We start from the raw sequence: 21,103 nt of genomic DNA, 5'->3' as shown, positions 1-21,103 counted from the left end.
CGGTTTGACAGTGAAAACTGCATTAACTTCAAACCGTCACTAAGAAACAGACTGAGAAAGCAGAGAAAAAGTGTCTCCTGCATCCCGTTCCCTTGGTGTTAGATGAACGAACGTCTCTCCACTTGCTCAGTTCTGAGAGATAAGTGTGTGTGTGAAAGCCATCCTTCACCTAGCTTGTTGGGAACACAAAGTTTCTTTTCAGTTGCAAACTCCATTCCATACATATATATGGGGAGGTACTAGCTCCAACTCGGTTTTACAGTGAAAAATGCAGGAACTTCAAACCGGCACTAGGAAACAGACTGAGAAACAGAGAAAAAGTGTCTCCTGCAACCCGTTCCCTTGGTGCTAGATGAACGAACGTCTCTCCACTTGCTCAGTTCTGAGAGATAAGTGTGTTAAATCCGTCCTTCAACTAGCTTGTTGGGAACACAAAGTTTCTTTTCAGTTGCAAACACCATTCCATACATATATATGGGTAGGTACTAGCTCCAACACGGTTTGACAGTGAAAACTGCATTAACTTCAAACCGTCACTAAGAAACAGACTGAGGAAGCAGAGAAAAAGTGTCTCCTGCAACCCGTTCCCTTGGTGCTAGATGAACAAACGTCTCTCCACTTTCTCAGTTCTGAGAGATAAGTGTGTGTGAAAGCCGTCCTTCACCTAGCTTGTTGGGAACACAAAGTTTCTTTTCAGTTGCAAACTCCATTCCATACATATATATGGGGAGTTACTAGCTCCAACTCGGTTTTACAGTGAAAACTGCAGGAACTTCAAACCGGCACTAGGAAACAGACTGAGAAAGCACAGAAAAAGTGTCTCCTGCAACCCGTTCCCTTGGTGCTAGATGAACGAACGTCTCTCCACTTGCTCAGTTCTGAGAGATAAGTGTGTGTGAAAGCCGTCCTTCACCTAGCTTTTTGGGAACACAAAGTTTCTTTTCAGTTGCAAACTTCATTCCATACATATATATGGGGAGGTACTACCCCCAACTCGGTTTTACAGTGAAAACTGCAGGAACTTCAAACCGGCACTAGGAAACAGACTGAGAAAGCAGAGAAAAACTGTCTCCTGCAACCCGTTCCCTTGGTGCTAGATGAACGAACGACTCTCGACTTGCTCAGTTCTGAGGGATATGTGTGTGTGAAAGCCGTCCTTCACCTAGCTTGTTGGGAACACAAAGTTTCTTTTCAGTTGCAAACTCCATTCCATACATATATATGGAGAGGTACTAGCTCCAACTAGGTTTTACAGTAAAAAATGCAGGAACTTCAAACTGGCACTAGAAACAGACTGAGAAACAGAGAAAAAGTGTCTCCTGCAACCCGTTCCCTTGGTGCTAGATGAACGAACGTCACTGTACATGCTCATTTCTGAGAGATAAGTGTGTGTGAAAGCCGTCCTTCAGCTAACTTGTTGGGAACACAAAGTTTCTTTTCAGTTGCAAACTCCATTCCATACATATATATGGGGAGGTACTAGCCCCAACTCGGTTTTACAGTGAAAACTGCAGGAACTTCAAACCGGCACTAGGAAACAGACTGAGAAAGCAGAGAAATAATGTCTACTGCAACCCGTTCCCTTGGTGCTAGATGAACGAATGACTCTCGACTTTCTCAGTTCTGAGAGATAAGTGTGTGTGAAAGCCGTCCTTCACCTAGCTTGTTAGGAACACAAAGTTTCTTTTCAGTTGCAAACTCCATTCCATACATATATATGGGGAGGTACTAGCCCCAACTCGGTTTTACAGTGAAAACTGCAGGAACTTCAAACCGGCACTAGGAAACAGACTGAGAAAGCAGAGAAAAAATGTCTCCTGCAACCCGTTCCCTTGGTGCTAGATGAACGAACGACTCTCGACTTGCTCAGTTCTGAGAGATAATTCTGTGTGAAAGCCGTCCTTCACCTAGCTTGTTGGGAACACAAAGTTTCTTTTCAGTTGCAAACTCCATTCCATACATATATATGGGGCGGTACTAGCCTCAACTCGGTTTTACAGTGAAAACTGCAGGAAATTCAAACCGGCACTAGGAAACAGACTGAGAAAGCAGAGAAAAAATGTCTCCTGCAACCCGTTCCCTTGGTGCTAGATGAACGAACGTCTCTCCACTTGCACAGTTCTGAGAGATAAGTGTGTTAAATCCGTCCTTCACCTAGCTTGTTGGGAACACAAAGTTTCTTTTCAGTTGCAAACTCCATTCCATACATATATATGGGGAGGTACTAGCCTCAACTCGGTTTTACAGTGAAAACTGCAGGAACTTCAAACCGGCACTAGGAAACAGACTGAGAAAGCAGAGAAATAATGTCTCCTGCAACCCGTTCCCTTGGTGCTAGAAGAACGAACGACTCTCGAATTTCTCAGTTCTGAGAGATAAGTGTGTGTGAAAGCCGTCCTTCACCTAGCTTGTTGGGAACACAAAGTTTCTTTTCAGTTGCAAACTCCATTGCATACATATATATGGGGAGGTACTAGCCCCAACTCGGTTTTACAGTGAAAACTGCAGGAACTTCAAACCGGCACTAGGAAACAGAATGAGAAAGCAGAGAAAAAATGTCTCATGCAACCCGTTCCCTTGGTGCTAGATGAACGAACGACTCTCGACTTTTTCAGTTCTGAGAGATAATTCTGTGTGAAAGCCGTCCTTCACATAGCTTGTTGGGAACACAAAGTTTCTTTTCAGTTGCAAACTCCATTCCATACATATATATGGGGAGGTACTAGCCTCAACTCGGTTTTACAGTGAAAACTGCAGGAACTTCAAACCGGCACTAGGAAAAAGACTGAGAAAGCAGAGAAAAAATATCTCCTGCAAACCGTTCCCTTGGTGCTAGATGAACGAACGTCTCTCTACTTGCACAGTTCTGAGAGATAAGTGTGTTAAATCCGTCCTTCAACTAGCTTGTTGGGAACACAAAGTTTCTTTTCAGTTGCAAACTCCATTCCATACATATATATGGGTAGGTACTAGCTCCAACACGGTTTGACAGTGAAAACTGCATTAACTTCAAACCGTCTCTAAGAAACAGACTGAGAAAGCAGAGAAAAAGTGTCTCCTGCATCCCGTTCCCTTGGTGTTAGATGAACGAACGTCTCTCCACTTGCTCAGTTCTGAGAGATAAGTGTGTGTGTGAAAGCCATCCTTCACCTAGCTTGTTGGGAACACAAAGTTTCTTTTCAGTTGCAAACTCCATTCCATACATATATATGGGGAGGTACTAGCTCCAACTCGGTTTTACAGTGAAAAATGCAGGAACTTCAAACCGGCACTAGGAAACAGGCTGAGAAAGCAGAGAAAAAGTGTCTCCTGCAACCCGTTCCCTTGGTGCTAGATGAACGAACGTCTCTCCACTTGCTCAGTTCTGAGAGATAAGTGTGTTAAATCCGTCCTTCAACTAGCTTGTTGGGAACACAAAGTTTCTTTTCAGTTGCAAACACCATTCCATACATATATATGGGTAGGTACTAGCTCCAACACGGTTTGACAGTGAAAACTGCATTAACTTCAAACCGTCACTAAGAAACAGACTGAGGAAGCAGAGAAAAAGTGTCTCCTGCAACCCGTTCCCTTGGTGCTAGATGAACAAACGTCTCTCCACTTTCTCAGTTCTGAGAGATAAGTGTGTGTGAAAGCCGTCCTTCACCTAGCTTGTTGGGAACACAAAGTTTCTTTTCAGTTGCAAACTCCATTCCATACATATATATGGGGAGTTACTAGCTCCAACTCGGTTTTACAGTGAAAACTGCAGGAACTTCAAACCGGCACTAGGAAACAGACTGAGAAAGCAGAGAAAAAGTGTCTCCTGCAACCCGTTCCCTTGGTGCTAGATGAACGAACGTCTCTCCACTTGCTCAGTTCTGAGAGATACGTGTGTGTGAAAGCCGTACGTCACCTAGCTTGTTGGGAACACAAAGTTTCTTTTCAGTTGCAAACTTCATTCCATACATATATATGGGGAGGTACTACCCCCAACTCGGTTTTACAGTGAAAACTGCAGGAACTTCAAACCGGCACTAGGAAACAGACTGAGAAAGCAGAGAAAAACTGTCTCCTGCAACCCGTTCCCTTGGTGCTAGATGAACGAACGACTCTCGACTTGCTCAGTTCTGAGAGATATGTGTGTGTGAAAGCCGTCCTTCACCTAGCTTGTTGGGAACACAAAGTTTCTTTTCAGTTGCAAACTCCATTCCATACATATATATGGAGAGGTACTAGCTCCAACTAGGTTTTACAGTAAAAAATGCAGGAACTTCAAACTGGCACTAGGAAACAGACTGAGAAACAGAGAAAAAGTGTCTCCTGCAACCCGTTCCCTTGGTGCTAGATGAACGAACGTCACTGTACATGCTCATTTCTGAGAGATAAGTGTGTGTGAAAGCCGTCCTTCACCTAGCTTGTTGGGAACACAAAGTTTCTTTTCAGTTGCAAACTCCATTCCATACATATATATGGGGAGGTACTAGCCCCAACTCGGATTTACAGTGAAAACTGCAGGAACTTCAAACCGGTAGTAGGAAACAGACTGAGAAATCAGAGAAATAATGTCTCCTGCAACCGGTTCACTTGGTGCTAGATGAACGAATGACTCTCGACTTTCTCAGTTCTGAGAGATAAGTGTGTGTGAAAGCCGTCCTTCACCTAGCTTGTTGGGAACACAAAGTTTCTTTTCAGTTGCAAACTCCATTGCATACATATATATGGGGAGGTACTAGCTCCAACTCGGTTTTACAGTGAAAACTGCAGGAACTTCAAACCGGCACTAGGAAACAGACTGAGAAAGCAGAGAAAAAGTGTCTCCTGCAACCCGTTCCCTTGGTGCTAGATGAACGAACGTCTCTCCACTTGCTCAGTTCTGAGAGATAAGTGTGTGTGAAAGCCGTCCTTCACCTAGCTTTTTGGGAACACAAAGTTTCTTTTCAGTTGCAAACTTCATTCCATACATATATATGGGGAGGTACTACCCCCAACTCGGTTTTACAGTGAAAACTGCAGGAACTTCAAACCGGCACTAGGAAACAGACTGAGAAAGCAGAGAAAAACTGTCTCCTGCAACCCGTTCCCTTGGTGCTAGATGAACGAACTACTCTCGACTTGCTCAGTTCTGAGAGATATGTGTGTGTAAAAGCCGTCCTTCACCTAGCTTGTTGGGAACACAAAGTTTCTTTTCAGTTGCAAACTCCATTCCATACATATATATGGAGAGGTACTAGCTCCAACTAGGTTTTACTGTAAAAAATGCAGGAACTTCAAACTGGCACTAGGAAACAGACTGAGAAACAGAGAAAAAGTGTCTCCTGCAACCCGTTCCCTTGGTGCTAGATGAACGAACGTCACTGTACATGCTCATTTCTGAGAGATAAGTGTGTGTGAAAGCCGTCCTTCAGCTAACTTGTTGGGAACACAAAGTTTCTTTTCAGTTGCAAACTCCATTCCATACATATATATGGGGAGGTACTAGCCCCAACTCGGTTTTACAGTGAAAACTGCAGGAACTTCAAACCGGCACTAGGAAACAGACTGAGAAAGCAGAGAAAAAATGTCTCCTGCAACCCGTTCCCTTGGTGCTAGATGAACGAACGTCTCTCCACTTGCACAGTTCTGAGAGATAAGTGTGTTAAATCCGTCCTTCACCTAGCTTGTTGGGAACACAAAGTTTCTTTTCAGTTGCAAACTCCATTCCATACATATATATGGGGAGGTACTAGCCTCAACTCGGTTTTACAGTGAAAACTGCAGGAACTTCAAACCGGCACTAGGAAACAGACTGAGAAAGCAGAGAAATAATGTCTCCTGCAACCCGTTCCCTTGGTGCTAGAAGAACGAACGACTCTCGAATTTCTCAGTTCTGAGAGATAAGTGTGTGTGAAAGCCGTCCTTCACCTAGCTTGTTGGGAACACAAAGTATCTTTTCAGTTGCAAACTCCATTGCATACATATATATGGGGAGGTACTAGCCCCAACTCGGTTTTACAGTGAAAACTGCAGGAACTTCAAACCGGCACTAGGAAACAGAATGAGAAAGCAGAGAAAAAATGTCTCCTGCAACCCGTTCCCTTGGTGCTAGATGAACGAACGACTCTCGACTTTTTCAGTTCTGAGAGATAATTCTGTGTGAAAGCCGTGCTTCACATAGCTTGTTGGGAACACAAAGTTTATTTTCAGTTGCAAACTCCATTCCATACATATATATGGGGAGGTACTAGCCTCAACTCGGTTTTACAGTGAAAACTGCAGGAACTTCAAACCGGCACTAGGAAAAAGACTGAGAAAGCAGAGAAAAAATATCTCCTGCAAACCGTTCCCTTGGTGCTAGATGAACGAACGTCTCTCTACTTGCACAGTTCTGAGAGATAAGTGTGTTAAATCCGTCCTTCAACTAGCTTGTTGGGAACACAAAGTTTCTTTTCAGTTGCAAACTCCATTCCATACATATATATGGGTAGGTACTAGCTCCAACACGGTTTGACAGTGAAAACTGCATTAACTTCAAACCGTCACTAAGAAACAGACTGAGAAAGCAGAGAAAAAGTGTCTCCTGCATCCCGTTCCCTTGGTGTTAGATGAACGAACGTCTCTCCACTTGCTCAGTTCTGAGAGATAAGTGTGTGTGTGAAAGCCATCCTTCACCTAGCTTGTTGGGAACACAAAGTTTCTTTTCAGTTGCAAACTCCATTCCATACATATATATGGGGAGTTACTAGCTCCAACTCCGTTTTACAGTGAAAAATGCAGGAACTTCAAACCGTCACTAGGAAACAGACTGAGAAAGCAGAGAAAAAGTGTCTCCTGCAACCCGTTTACTTGGTGCTAGATGAACGAACGTCTCTCCACTTGCTCAGTTCTGAGAGATAAGTGTGTTAAATCCGTCCTTCAACTAGCTTGTTGGGAACACAAAGTTTCTTTTCAGTTGCAAACTCCATTCCATACATATATATGGGTAGGTACTAGCTCCAACAAGGTTTGACAGTGAAAACTGCATTAACTTCAAACCGTCACTAAGAAACAGACTGAGGAAGCAGAGAAAAAGTGTCTCCTGCAACCCGTTCCCTTGGTGCTAGATGAACAAACGTCTCTCCACTTGCTCAGTTCTGAGAGATAAGTGTGTGTGAAAGCCGTCCTTCACATAGCTTGTTTGGAACACAAAGTTTCTTTTCAGTTGCAAACTCCATTCCATACATATATATGGGGGGGTACGAGCCCGAACTCGGTTTTACAGAGAAAACTGCAGGAACTTCAAACCGGCACTAGGAAACAGACTGAGAAAGCAGAGAAAAAATGTCTCCTGCAACCCGTTCCCTTGGTGCTAGATGAACGAACGACTCTCGACTTTCTCAGTTCTGAGAGATAAGTGTGTGTGAAAGCCGTCCTTCACCTAGCTTGTTGGGAACACAAAGTTTCTTTTCAGTTGCAAACTCCATTGCATACATATATATGGGGAGTTACTAGCTCCAACTCGGTTTTACAGTGAAAACTGCAGGAACTTCAAACCGGCACTAGGAAACAGACTGAGAAAGCAGAGAAAAAGTGTCTCCTGCAACCCGTTCCCTTGGTGCTAGATGAACGAACGTCTCTCCACTTGCTCAGTTCTGAGAGATAATTGTGTGTGAAAGCCGTCCTTCACCTAGCTTGTTGGGAACACAAAGTTTCTTTTCAGTTGCAAACTCCATTCCATACATATATATGGGGAGGTACTAGCTCCAACTAGGTTTTACAGTAAAAAATGCAGGAACTTCAAACTGGCACTAGGAAACAGACTGAGAAACAGAGAAAAAGTGTCTCCTGCAACCCGTTCCCTTGGTGCTAGATGAACGAACGTCACTGTACATGCTCATTTCTGAGAGATAAGTGTGTGTGAAAGCCGTCCTTCACCTAGCTTGTTGGGAACACAAAGTTTCTTTTCAGTTGCAAACTCCATTCCATACATATATATGGGGAGGTACTAGCCCCAACTCGGTTTTACAGTGAAAACTGCAGGAACTTCAAACCGGCACTAGGAAACAGACTGAGGAAGCAGAGAAAAAATGTCTCCTGCAACCCGTTCCCTTGGTGCTAGATGAACGAACGACTCTCGACTTTCTCAGTTCTGAGAGATAATTCTGTGTGAAAGCCGTCCTTCACCTAGCTTGTTGGGAACACAAAGTTTCTTTTCAGTTGCAAACTCCATTCCATAAATATATATGGGGAGGTACTAGCCTCAACTCGGTTTTACAGTGAAAACTGCAGGAAATTCAAACCGGCACTAGGAAACAGACTGAGAAAGAAGAGAAAAAATGTCTCCTGCAACCCGTTCCCTTGGTGCTAGATGAACGAACGTCTCTCCACTTGCACAGTTCTGAGAGATAAGTGTGTTAAATCCGTCCTTCAACTAGCTTGTTGGGAACACAAAGTTTCTTTTCAGTTGCAAACTCCATTGCATAGATATATATGGGGAGGTACTAGCCCCAACTCGGTTTGACAGTGAAAACTGCATTAACTTCAAACAGTCACTAAGAAACAGACTGAGAAAGCAGAGAAAAAGTGCCTCCTGCAACCCGTTCCCTTGGTGCTAGAGGAACGAACGTCTCTGTACATGCTCATTTCTGAGAGATAAGTGTGTGTGAAAGCCGTCCTTCACCTAGCTTGTTGGGAACACAAAGGTTCTTTTCAGTTGCAAACTCCATTCCATACATATATATGGGGTGGTACTAGCCCCAAATCGGTTTTACAGTGAAAACTGCAGGAACTTCAAACCGGCACTAGGAAACAGACTGAGAAAGCAGAGAAATAATGTCTCCTGCAACCCGTTCCCTTGGTGCTAGAAGAACGAACGACTCTCGAATTTCTCAGTTCTGAGAGATAAGTGTGTGTGAAAGCCGTCCTTCACCTAGCTTGTTGGGAACACAAAGTTTCTTTTCAGTTGCAAACTCCATTGCATACATATATATGGGGAGGTACTAGCCCCAACTCGGTTTTACAGTGAAAACTGCAGGAACTTCAAACCGGCACTAGGAAACAGACTGAGAAAGCAGAGAAAAAATGTCTCCTGCAACCCGTTCCCTTGATGCTAGATGAACGAACGACTCTCGACTTTCTCAGTTCTGAGAGATAAGTGTGTGTGAAAGCCGTCCTTCACCTAGCTTGTAGGGAACACAAAGTTTTTTTCAGTTGCAAACTCCATTCCATACATATATATGGGGAGTTACTAGCTCCAACTCGGTTTTACAGTGAAAAATGCAGGAACTTCAAACCGGCACTAGGAAACAGACTGAGAAAGCAGAGAAAAAGTGTCTCCTGCAACCCGTTCCCTTGGTTCTAGATGAACGAACGTCTCTCCACTTGCTCAGTTCTGAGAGATAAGTGTGTTAAATCCGTCCTTCAACTAGCTTGTTGGGAACACAAAGTTTCTTTTCAGTTGCAAACTCCATTCCATACATATATATGGGTAGGTACTAGCTCCAACACGGTTTGACAGTGAAAACTGCATTAACTTCAAACCGTCACTAAGAAACAGACTGAGAAAGCAGAGAAAAAGTGTCTCCTGCAACCCGTTCCCTTGGTGCTAGATGAACAAACGTCTCTCCACTTGCTCAGTTCTGAGAGATAAGTGTGTGTGAAAGCCGTCCTTCACATAGCTTGTTTGGAACACAAAGTTTCTTTTCAGTTGCAAACACCATTCCATACATATATAGGGGGGGGTACTAGCCCGAACTCGGTTTTACAGAGAAAACTGCAGGAACTTCAAACCGGCACTAGGAAACAGACTGAGAAAGCAGAGAAAAATTGTCTCCTGCAACCCGTTCCCTTGGTGCTAGATGAACGAACGACTCTCGACTTTCTCAGTTCTGAGAGATAAGTGTGTGTGAAAGCCGTCCTTCACCTAGCTTGTTGGGAACACAAAGTTTCTTTTCAGTTGCAAACTCCATTCCATACATATATATGGGGAGTTACTAGCTCCAACTCGGTTTTACAGTGAAAACTGCAGGAACTTCAAACCGGCACTAGGAAAAAGACTGAGAAAGCAGAGAAAAAGTGTCTCCTGCAACCCGTTCCCTTGGTGCTAGATGAACGAACGTCTCTCCACTTGCTCAGTTCTGAGAGATAAGTGTGTGTGAAAGCCGTCCTTCACCTAGCTTTTTGGGAACACAAAGTTTCTTTTCAGTTGCAAACTTCATTCCATACATATATAAGGGGAGGTACTACCCCCAACTCGGTTTTACAGTGAAAACTGCAGGAACTTCAAACCGGCACTAGGAAACAGACTGAGAAAGCAGAGAAAAACTGTCTCCTGCAACCCGTTCCCTTGGTGCTAGATGAACGAACGACTCTCGACTTGCTCAGTTCTGAGAGATAAGTGTGTGTGAAAGCCGTCCTTCACCTAGCTTGTTGGGAACACAAAGTTTCTTTTCAGTTGCAAACTCCATTCCATACATATATATGGGGAGGTACTAGCTCCAACTAGGTTTTACAGTAAAAAATGCAGGAACTTCAAACTGGCACTAGGAAACAGACTGAGAAACAGAGAAAAAGTGTCTCCTGCAACCCGTTCCCTTGGTGCTAGATGAACGAACGTCACTGTACATGCTCATTTCTGAGAGATAAGTGTGTGTTAAATCCGTCCTTCAACTAGCTTGTTGGGAACACAAAGTTTCTTTTCAGTTGCAAACACCATTCCATACATATATATGGGTAGGTACTAGCTCCAACACGGTTTGACAGTGAAAACTGCATTAACTTCAAACCGTCACTAAGAAACAGACTGAGGAAGCAGAGAAAAAGTGTCTCCTGCAACCCGTTCCCTTGGTGCTAGATGAACAAACGTCTCTCCACTTTCTCAGTTCTGAGAGATAAGTGTGTGTGAAAGCCGTCCTTCACCTAGCTTGTTGGGAACACAAAGTTTCTTTTCAGTTGCAAACTCCATTCCATACATATATATGGGGAGTTACTAGCTCCAACTCGGTTTTACAGTGAAAACTGCAGGAACTTCAAACCGGCACTAGGAAACAGACTGAGAAAGCAGAGAAAAAGTGTCTCCTGCAACCCGTTCCCTTGGTGCTAGATGAACGAACGTCTCTCCACTTGCTCAGTTCTGAGAGATAAGTGTGTGTGAAAGCCGTCCTTCACCTAGCTTTTTGGGAACACAAAGTTTCTTTTCAGTTGCAAACTTCATTCCATACATATATATGGGGAGGTACTACCCCCAACTCGGTTTTACAGTGAAAACTGCAGGAACTTCAAACCGGCACTAGGAAACAGACTGAGAAAGCAGAGAAAAACTGTCTCCTGCAACCCGTTCCCTTGGTGCTAGATGAACGAACGACTCTCGACTTGCTCAGTTCTGAGGGATATGTGTGTGTGAAAGCCGTCCTTCACCTAGCTTGTTGGGAACACAAAGTTTCTTTTCAGTTGCAAACTCCATTCCATACATATATATGGAGAGGTACTAGTTCCAACTAGGTTTTACAGTAAAAAATGCAGGAACTTCAAACTGGCACTAGAAACAGACTGAGAAAGAGAGAAAAAGTGTCTCCTGCAACCCGTTCCCTTGGTGCTAGATGAACGAACGTCACTGTACATGCTCATTTCTGAGAGATAAGTGTGTGTGAAAGCCGTCCTTCAGCTAACTTGTTGGGAACACAAAGTTTCTTTTCAGTTGCAAACTCCATTCCATACATATATATGGGGAGGTACTAGCCCCAACTCGGTTTTACAGTGAAAACTGCAGGAACTTCAAACCGGCACTAGGAAACAGACTGAGAAAGCAGAGAAATAATGTCTACTGCAACCCGTTCCCTTGGTGCTAGATGAACGAATGACTCTCGACTTTCTCAGTTCTGAGAGATAAGTGTGTGTGAAAGCCGTCCTTCACCTAGCTTGTTAGGAACACAAAGTTTCTTTTCAGTTGCAAACTCCATTCCATACATATATATGGGGAGGTACTAGCCCCAACTCGGTTTTACAGTGAAAACTGCAGGAACTTCAAACCGGCACTAGGAAACAGACTGAGAAAGCAGAGAAAAAATGTCTCCTGCAACCCGTTCCCTTGGTGCTAGATGAACGAACGACTCTCGACTTGCTCAGTTCTGAGAGATAATTCTGTGTGAAAGCCGTCCTTCACCTAGCTTGTTGGGAACACAAAGTTTCTTTTCAGTTGCAAACTCCATTCCATACATATATATGGGGAGGTACTAGCCTCAACTCGGTTTTACAGTGAAAACTGCAGGAAATTCAAACCGGCACTAGGAAACAGACTGAGAAAGCAGAGAAAAAATGTCTCCTGCAACCCGTTCCCTTGGTGCTAGATGAACGAACGTCTCTCCACTTGCACAGTTCTGAGAGATAAGTGTGTTAAATCCGTCCTTCACCTAGCTTGTTGGGAACACAAAGTTTCTTTTCAGTTGCAAACTCCATTCCATACATATATATGGGGAGGTACTAGCCTCAACTCGGTTTTACAGTGAAAACTGCAGGAACTTCAAACCGGCACTAGGAAACAGACTGAGAAAGCAGAGAAATAATGTCTCCTGCAACCCGTTCCCTTGGTGCTAGAAGAACGAACGACTCTCGAATTTCTCAGTTCTGAGAGATAAGTGTGTGTGAAAGCCGTCCTTCACCTAGCTTGTTGGGAACACAAAGTTTCTTTTCAGTTGCAAACTCCATTGCATACATATATATGGGGAGGTACTAGCCCCAACTCGGTTTTACAGTGAAAACTGCAGGAACTTCAAACCGGCACTAGGAAACAGACTGAGAAAGCAGAGAAAAAATGTCTCCTGCAACCCGTTCCCTTGGTGCTAGATGAACGAACGACTCTCGACTTTTTCAGTTCTGAGAGATAATTCTGTGTGAAAGCCGTCCTTCACATAGCTTGTTGGGAACACAAAGTTTCTTTTCAGTTGCAAACTCCATTCCATACATATATATGGGGAGGTACTAGCCTCAACTCGGTTTTACAGTGAAAACTGCAGGAACTTCAAACCGGCACTAGGAAAAAGACTGAGAAAGCAGAGAAAAAATATCTCCTGCAAACCGTTCCCTTGGTGCTAGATGAACGAACGTCTCTCTACTTGCACAGTTCTGAGAGATAAGTGTGTTAAATCCGTCCTTCAACTAGCTTGTTGGGAACACAAAGTTTCTTTTCAGTTGCAAACTCCATTCCATACATATATATGGGTAGGTACTAGCTCCAACACGGTTTGACAGTGAAAACTGCATTAACTTCAAACCGTCTCTAAGAAACAGACTGAGAAAGCAGAGAAAAAGTGTCTCCTGCATCCCGTTCCCTTGGTGTTAGATGAACGAACGTCTCTCCACTTGCTCAGTTCTGAGAGATAAGTGTGTGTGTGAAAGCCATCCTTCACCTAGCTTGTTGGGAACACAAAGTTTCTTTTCAGTTGCAAACTCCATTCCATACATATATATGGGGAGGTACTAGCTCCAACTCGGTTTTACAGTGAAAAATGCAGGAACTTCAAACCGGCACTAGGAAACAGGCTGAGAAAGCAGAGAAAAAGTGTCTCCTGCAACCCGTTCCCTTGGTGCTAGATGAACGAACGTCTCTCCACTTGCTCAGTTCTGAGAGATACGTGTGTGTGAAAGCCGTACGTCACCTAGCTTGTTGGGAACACAAAGTTTCTTTTCAGTTGCAAACTTCATTCCATACATATATATGGGGAGGTACTACCCCCAACTCGGTTTTACAGTGAAAACTGCAGGAACTTCAAACCGGCACTAGGAAACAGACTGAGAAAGCAGAGAAAAACTGTCTCCTGCAACCCGTTCCCTTGGTGCTAGATGAACGAACGACTCTCGACTTGCTCAGTTCTGAGAGATATGTGTGTGTGAAAGCCGTCCTTCACCTAGCTTGTTGGGAACACAAAGTTTCTTTTCAGTTGCAAACTCCATTCCATACATATATATGGAGAGGTACTAGCTCCAACTAGGTTTTACAGTAAAAAATGCAGGAACTTCAAACTGGCACTAGGAAACAGACTGAGAAACAGAGAAAAAGTGTCTCCTGCAACCCGTTCCCTTGGTGCTAGATGAACGAACGTCACTGTACATGCTCATTTCTGAGAGATAAGTGTGTGTGAAAGCCGTCCTTCACCTAGCTTGTTGGGAACACAAAGTTTCTTTTCAGTTGCAAACTCCATTCCATACATATATATGGGGAGGTACTAGCCCCAACTCGGTTTTACAGTGAAAACTGCAGGAACTTCAAACCGGTAGTAGGAAACAGACTGAGAAATCAGAGAAATAATGTCTCCTGCAACCGGTTCCCTTGGTGCTAGATGAACGAATGACTCTCGACTTTCTCAGTTCTGAGAGATAAGTGTGTGTGAAAGCCGTCCTTCACCTAGCTTGTTGGGAACACAAAGTTTCTTTTCAGTTGCAAACTCCATTGCATACATATATATGGGGAGGTACTAGCTCCAACTCGGTTTTACAGTGAAAACTGCAGGAACTTCAAACCGGCACTAGGAAACAGACTGAGAAAGCAGAGAAAAAGTGTCTCCTGCAACCCGTTCCCTTGGTGCTAGATGAACGAACGTCTCTCCACTTGCTCAGTTCTGAGAGATAAGTGTGTGTGAAAGCCGTCCTTCACCTAGCTTTTTGGGAACACAAAGTTTCTTTTCAGTTGCAAACTTCATTCCATACATATATATGGGGAGGTACTACCCCCAACTCGGTTTTACAGTGAAAACTGCAGGAACTTCAAACCGGCACTAGGAAACAGACTGAGAAAGCAGAGAAAAACTGTCTCCTGCAACCCGTTCCCTTGGTGCTAGATGAACGAACTACTCTCGACTTGCTCAGTTCTGAGAGATATGTGTGTGTAAAAGCCGTCCTTCACCTAGCTTGTTGGGAACACAAAGTTTCTTTTCAGTTGCAAACTCCATTCCATACATATATATGGAGAGGTACTAGCTCCAACTAGGTTTTACTGTAAAAAATGCAGGAACTTCAAACTGGCACTAGGAAACAGACTGAGAAAGCAGAGAAAAAATATCTCCTGCAACCCGTTCCCTTGGTGCTAGAAGAACGAACGACTCTCGAATTTCTCAGTTCTGAGAGATAAGTGTGTGTGAAAGCCGTCCTTCACCTAGCTTGTTGGGAACACAAAGTATCTTTTCAGTTGCAAACTCCATTGCATACATATATATGGGGAGGTACTAGCCCCAACTCGGTTTTACAGTGAAAACTGCAGGAACTTCAAACCGGCACTAGGAAACAGAATGAGAAAGCAGAGAAAAAATGTCTCCTGCAACCCGTTCCCTTGGTGCTAGATGAACGAACGACTCTCGACTTTTTCAGTTCTGAGAGATAATTCTGTGTGAAAGCCGTGCTTCACATAGCTTGTTGGGAACACAAAGTTTATTTTCAGTTGCAAACTCCATTCCATACATATATATGGGGAGGTACTAGCCTCAACTCGGTTTTACAGTGAAAACTGCAGGAACTTCAAACCGGCACTAGGAAAAAGACTGAGAAAGCAGAGAAAAAATATCTCCTGCAAACCGTTCCCTTGGTGCTAGATGAACGAACGTCTCTCTACTTGCACAGTTCTGAGAGATAAGTGTGTTAAATCCGTCCTTCAACTAGCTTGTTGGGAACACAAAGTTTCTTTTCAGTTGCAAACTCCATTCCATACATATATATGGGTAGGTACTAGCTCCAACACGGTTTGACAGTGAAAACTGCATTAACTTCAAACCGTCACTAAGAAACAGACTGAGAAAGCAGAGAAAAAGTGTCTCCTGCATCCCGTTCCCTTGGTGTTAGATGAACGAACGTCTCTCCACTTGCTCAGTTCTGAGAGATAAGTGTGTGTGTGAAAGCCATCCTTCACCTAGCTTGTTGGGAACACAAAGTTTCTTTTCAGTTGCAAACTCCATTCCATACATATATATGGGGAGGTACTAGCTCCAACTCGGTTTTACAGTGAAAAATGCAGGAACTTCAAACCGGCACTAGGAAACAGACTGAGAAAGCAGAGAAAAAGTGTCTCCTGCAACCCGTTCCCTTGGTGCTAGATGAACGAACGTCTCTCCACTTGCTCAGTTCTGAGAGATAAGTGTGTTAAATCCGTCCTTCAACTAGCTAGTTGGGAACACAAAGTTTCTTTTCAGTTGCAAACACCATTCCATACATATATATGGGTAGGTACTAGCTCCAACACGGTTTGACAGTGAAAACTGCATTAACTTCAAACCGTCACTAAGAAACAGACTGAGGAAGCAGAGAAAAAGTGTCTCCTGCAACCCGTTCCCTTGGTGCTAGATGAACAAACGTCTCTCCACTTTCTCAGTTCTGAGAGATAAGTGTGTGTGAAAGCCGTCCTTCACCTAGCTTGTTGGGAACACAAAGTTTCTTTTCAGTTGCAAACTCCATTCCATACATATATATGGGGAGGTACTAGCCCCAACTCGGTTTTACAGTGAAAACTGCAGGAACTTCAAACCGGCACTAGGAAACAGACTGAGAAAGCAGAGAAAAAATGTCTCCTGCAACCCGTTCCCTTGGTGCTAGATGAACGAACGACTCTCGACTTTCTCAGTTCTGAGAGATAATTCTGTGTGAAAGCCGTCCTTCACCTAGCTTGTTGGGAACACAAAGTTTCTTTTCAGTTGCAAACTCCATTCCATAAATATATATGGGGAGGTACTAGCCTCAACTCGGTTTTACAGTGAAAACTGCAGGAAATTCAAACCGGCACTAGGAAACAGACTGAGAAAGAAGAGAAAAAATGTCTCCTGCAACCCGTTCCCTTGGTGCTAGATGAACGAACGTCTCTCCACTTGCACAGTTCTGAGAGATAAGTGTGTTAAATCCGTCCTTCAACTAGCTTGTTGGGAACACAAAGTTTCTTTTCAGTTGCAAACTCCATTGCATAGATATATATGGGGAGGTACTAGCCCCAACTCGGTTTGACAGTGAAAACTGCATTAACTTCAAACAGTCACTAAGAAACAGACTGAGAAAGCAGAGAAAAAGTGTCTCCTGCAACCCGTTCCCTTGGTGCTAGATGAACGAACGTCTCTGTACATGCTCATTTCTGAGAGATAAGTGTGTGTGAAAGCCGTCCTTCACCTAGCTTGTTGGGAACACAAAGTTTCTTTTCAGTTGCAAACTCCATTCCATACATATATATGGGGTGGTACTAGCCCCAAATCGGTTTTACAGTGAAAACTGCAGGAACTTCAAACCGGCACTAGGAAACAGACTGAGAAAGCAGAGAAATAATGTCTCCTGCAACCCGTTCCCTTGGTGCTAGAAGAACGAACGACTCTCGAATTTCTCAGTTCTGAGAGATAAGTGTGTGTGAAAGCCGTCCTTCACCTAGCTTGTTGGGAACACAAAGTTTCTTTTCAGTTGCAAACTCCATTGCATACATATATATGGGTAGGTACTAGCCCCAACTCGGTTTTACAGTGAAAACTGCAGGAACTTCAAACCGGCACTAGGAAACAGACTGAGAAAGCAGAGAAAAAATGTCTCCTGCAACCCGTTCCCTTGGTGCTAGATGAACGAACGACTCTCGACTTTCTCAGTTCTGAGAGATAAGTGTGTGTGAAAGCCGTCCTTCACCTAGCTTGTAGGGAACACAAAGTTTCTTTTCAGTTGCAAACTCCATTCCATACATATATATGGGGAGTTACTAGCTCCAACTCGGTTTTACAGTGAAAAATGCAGGAACTTCAAACCGGCACTAGGAAACAGACTGAGAAAGCAGAGAAAAAGTGTCTCCTGCAACCCGTTCCCTTGGTTCTAGATGAACGAACGTCTCTCCACTTGCTCAGTTCTGAGAGATAAGTGTGTTAAATCCGTCCTTCAACTAGCTTGTTTGGAACACAAAGTTTCTTTTCAGTTGCAAACTCCATTCCATACATATATATGGGTAGGTACTAGCTCCAACACGGTTTGACAGTGAAAACTGCATTAACTTCAAACCGTCACTAAGAAACAGACTGAGAAAGCAGAGAAAAAGTGTCTCCTGCAACCCGTTCCCTTGGTGCTAGATGAACAAACGTCTCTCCACTTGCTCAGTTCTGAGAGATAAGTGTGTGTGAAAGCCGTCCTTCACATAGCTTGTTTGGAACACAAAGTTTCTTTTCAGTTGCAAACTCCATTCCATACATATATATGGGGGGGTACTAGCCCGAACTCGGTTTTACAGAGAAAACTGCAGGAACTTCAAACCGGCACTAGGAAACAGACTGAGAAAGCAGAGAAAAATTGTCTCCTGCAACCCGTTCCCTTGGTGCTAGATGAACGAACGACTCTCGACTTTCTCAGTTCTGAGAGATAAGTGTGTGTGAAAGCCGTCCTTCACCTAGCTTGTTGGGAACACAAAGTTTCTTTTCAGTTGCAAACTCCATTCCATACATATATATGGGGAGTTACTAGCTCCAACTCGGTTTTACAGTGAAAACTGCAGGAACTTCAAACCGGCACTAGGAAACAGACTGAGAAAGCAGAGAAAAAGTGTCTCCTGCAACCCGTTCCCTTGGTGCTAGATGAACGAACGTCTCTCCACTTGCTCAGTTCTGAGAGATAAGTGTGTGTGAAAGCCGTCCTTCACCTAGCTTTTTGGGAACACAAAGTTTCTTTTCAGTTGCAAACTTCATTCCATACATATATATGGGGAGGTACTACCCCCAACTCGGTTTTACAGTGAAAACTGCAGGAACTTCAAACAGTCACTAAGAAACAGACTGAGAAAGCAGAGAAAAACTGTCTCCTGCAACCCGTTCCCTTGGTGCTAGATGAACGAACGTCACTGTACATGCTCATTTCTGAGAGATAAGTGTGTGTGAAAGCCGTCCTTCAGCTAGCTTGTTGGGAACACAAAGTTTCTTTTCAGTTGCAAACTCCATTCCATACATATATATGGGGAGGTAATAGCCCCAACTCGATTTTACAGTGAAAACTGCAGGAACTTCAAACCGGCACTAGGAAACAGACTGAGAAAGCAGAGAAATAATGTCTCCTGCAACCCGTTCCCTTGGTGCTAGATGAACGAATGACTCTCGACTTTCTCAGTTCTGAGAGATAAGTGTGTGTGAAAGCCGTCCTTCACCTAGCTTGTTGGGAACACAAAGTTTCTTTTCAGTTGCAAACTCCATTCCATACATATATATGGGGAGGTACTAGCCCCAACTCGGTTTTACAGTGGAAACTGCAGGAACTTCAAACCGGCACTAGGAAACAGACTGAGAAAGCAGAGAAAAAATGTCTCCTTCAACCCGTTCCCTTGGTGCTAGATGAACGAACGACTCTCGACTTTCTCAGTTCTGAGAGATAATTCTGTGTGAAAGCCGTCCTTCACCTAGCTTGTTGGGAACACAAAGTTTCTTTTCAGTTGCAAACTCCATTCCATACATATATATGGGGAGGTACTAGCCTCAACTCGGTTTTACAGTGAAAACTGCAGGAAATTCAAACCGGCACTAGGAAACAGACTGAGAAAGCAGAGAAAAAATGTCTCCTGCAACCCGTTCCCTTGGTGCTAGATGAATGAACGTCTCTCCACTTGCACAGTTCTGAGAGATAAGTGTGTTAAATCCGTCCTTCACCTAGCTTGTTGGGAACACAAAGTTTCTTTTCAGTTGCAAACTCCATTGCATAGATATATATGGGGAGGTACTAGCCCCAACTCGGTTTGACAGTGAAAACTGCATTAACTTCAAACAGTCACTAAGAAACAGACTGAGAAAGCAGAGAAAAAGTGTCTCCTGCAACCCGTTCCCTTGGTGCTAGATGAACGAACGTCTCTGTACATGCTCATTTCTGAGAGATAAGTGTGTGTGAAAGCCGTCCTTCACCTAGCTTTTTGGGAACACAAAGTTTCTTTTCAGTTGCAAACTCCATTCCATACATATATATGGGGTGGTACTAGCCACAAATCGGTTTTACAGTGAAAACTGCAGGAACTTCAAACCGGCACTAGGAAACAGACTGAGAAAGCAGAGAAATAATGACTCCTGCAACCCGTTCCCTTGGTGCTAGAAGAACGAACGACTCTCGAATTTCTCAGTTCTGAGAGATAAGTGTGTGTGAAAGCCGTCCTTCACCTAGCTTGTTGGGAACACAAAGTTTCTTTTCAGTTGCAAACTCCATTGCATACATATATATGGGGAGGTACTAGCCCCAACTCGGTTTTACAGTGAAAACTGCAGGAACTTCAAACCGGCACTAGGAAACAGAATGACAAAGCAGAGAAAAAATGTCTCCTGCAACCCGTTCCCTTGGTGCTAGATGAACGAACGACTCTCGACTTTTTCAGTTCTGAGAGATAATTCTGTGTGAAAGCCGTCCTTCACATAGCTTGTTGGGAACACAAAGTTTCTTTTCAGTTGCAAACTCCATTCCATACATATATATGGGGAGGTACTAGCCTCAACTCGGTTTTACAGTGAAAACTGCAGGAACTTCAAACCGGCACTAGGAAAAAGACTGAGAAAGCAGAGAAAAAATATCTCCTGCAAACCGTTCCCTTGGTGCTAGATGAACGAACGTCTCTCTACTTGCACAGTTCTGAGAGATAAGTGTGTTAAATCCGTCCTTCAACTAGCTTGTTGGGAACACAAAGTTTCTTTTCAGTTGCAAACTCCATTCCATACATATATATGGGTAGGTACTAGCTCCAACACGGTTTGACAGTGAAAACTGCATTAACTTCAAACCGTCACTAAGAAACAGACTGAGAAAGCAGAGAAAAAGTGTCTCCTGCATCCCGTTCCCTTGGTGTTAGATGAACGAACGTCTCTCCACTTGCTCAGTTCTGAGAGATAAGTGTGTGTGTGAAAGCCATCCTTCACCTAGCTTGTTGGGAACACAAAGTTTCTTTTCAGTTGCAAACTCCATTCCATACATATATATGGGGAGGTACTAGCTCCAACTCGGTTTTACAGTGAAAAATGCAGGAACTTCAAACCGGCACTAGGAAACAGACTGAGAAAGCAGAGAAAAAGTGTCTCCTGCAACCCGTTCCCTTGGTGCTAGATGAACGAACGTCTCTCCACTTGCTCAGTTCTGAGAGATAAGTGTGTTAAATCCGTCCTTCAACTAGCTTGTTGGGAACACAAAGTTTCTTTTCAGTTGCAAACACCATTCCATACAT

This window comes from Camelus bactrianus, chromosome 34 (assembly GCF_048773025.1).
Source record: "Camelus bactrianus isolate YW-2024 breed Bactrian camel chromosome 34, ASM4877302v1, whole genome shotgun sequence".
NCBI lineage: Eukaryota > Metazoa > Chordata > Mammalia > Artiodactyla > Camelidae > Camelus > Camelus bactrianus.
The sequence above is the reverse complement of the archived record's forward strand: the minus strand, read 5'-3'. Positions refer to the sequence as shown.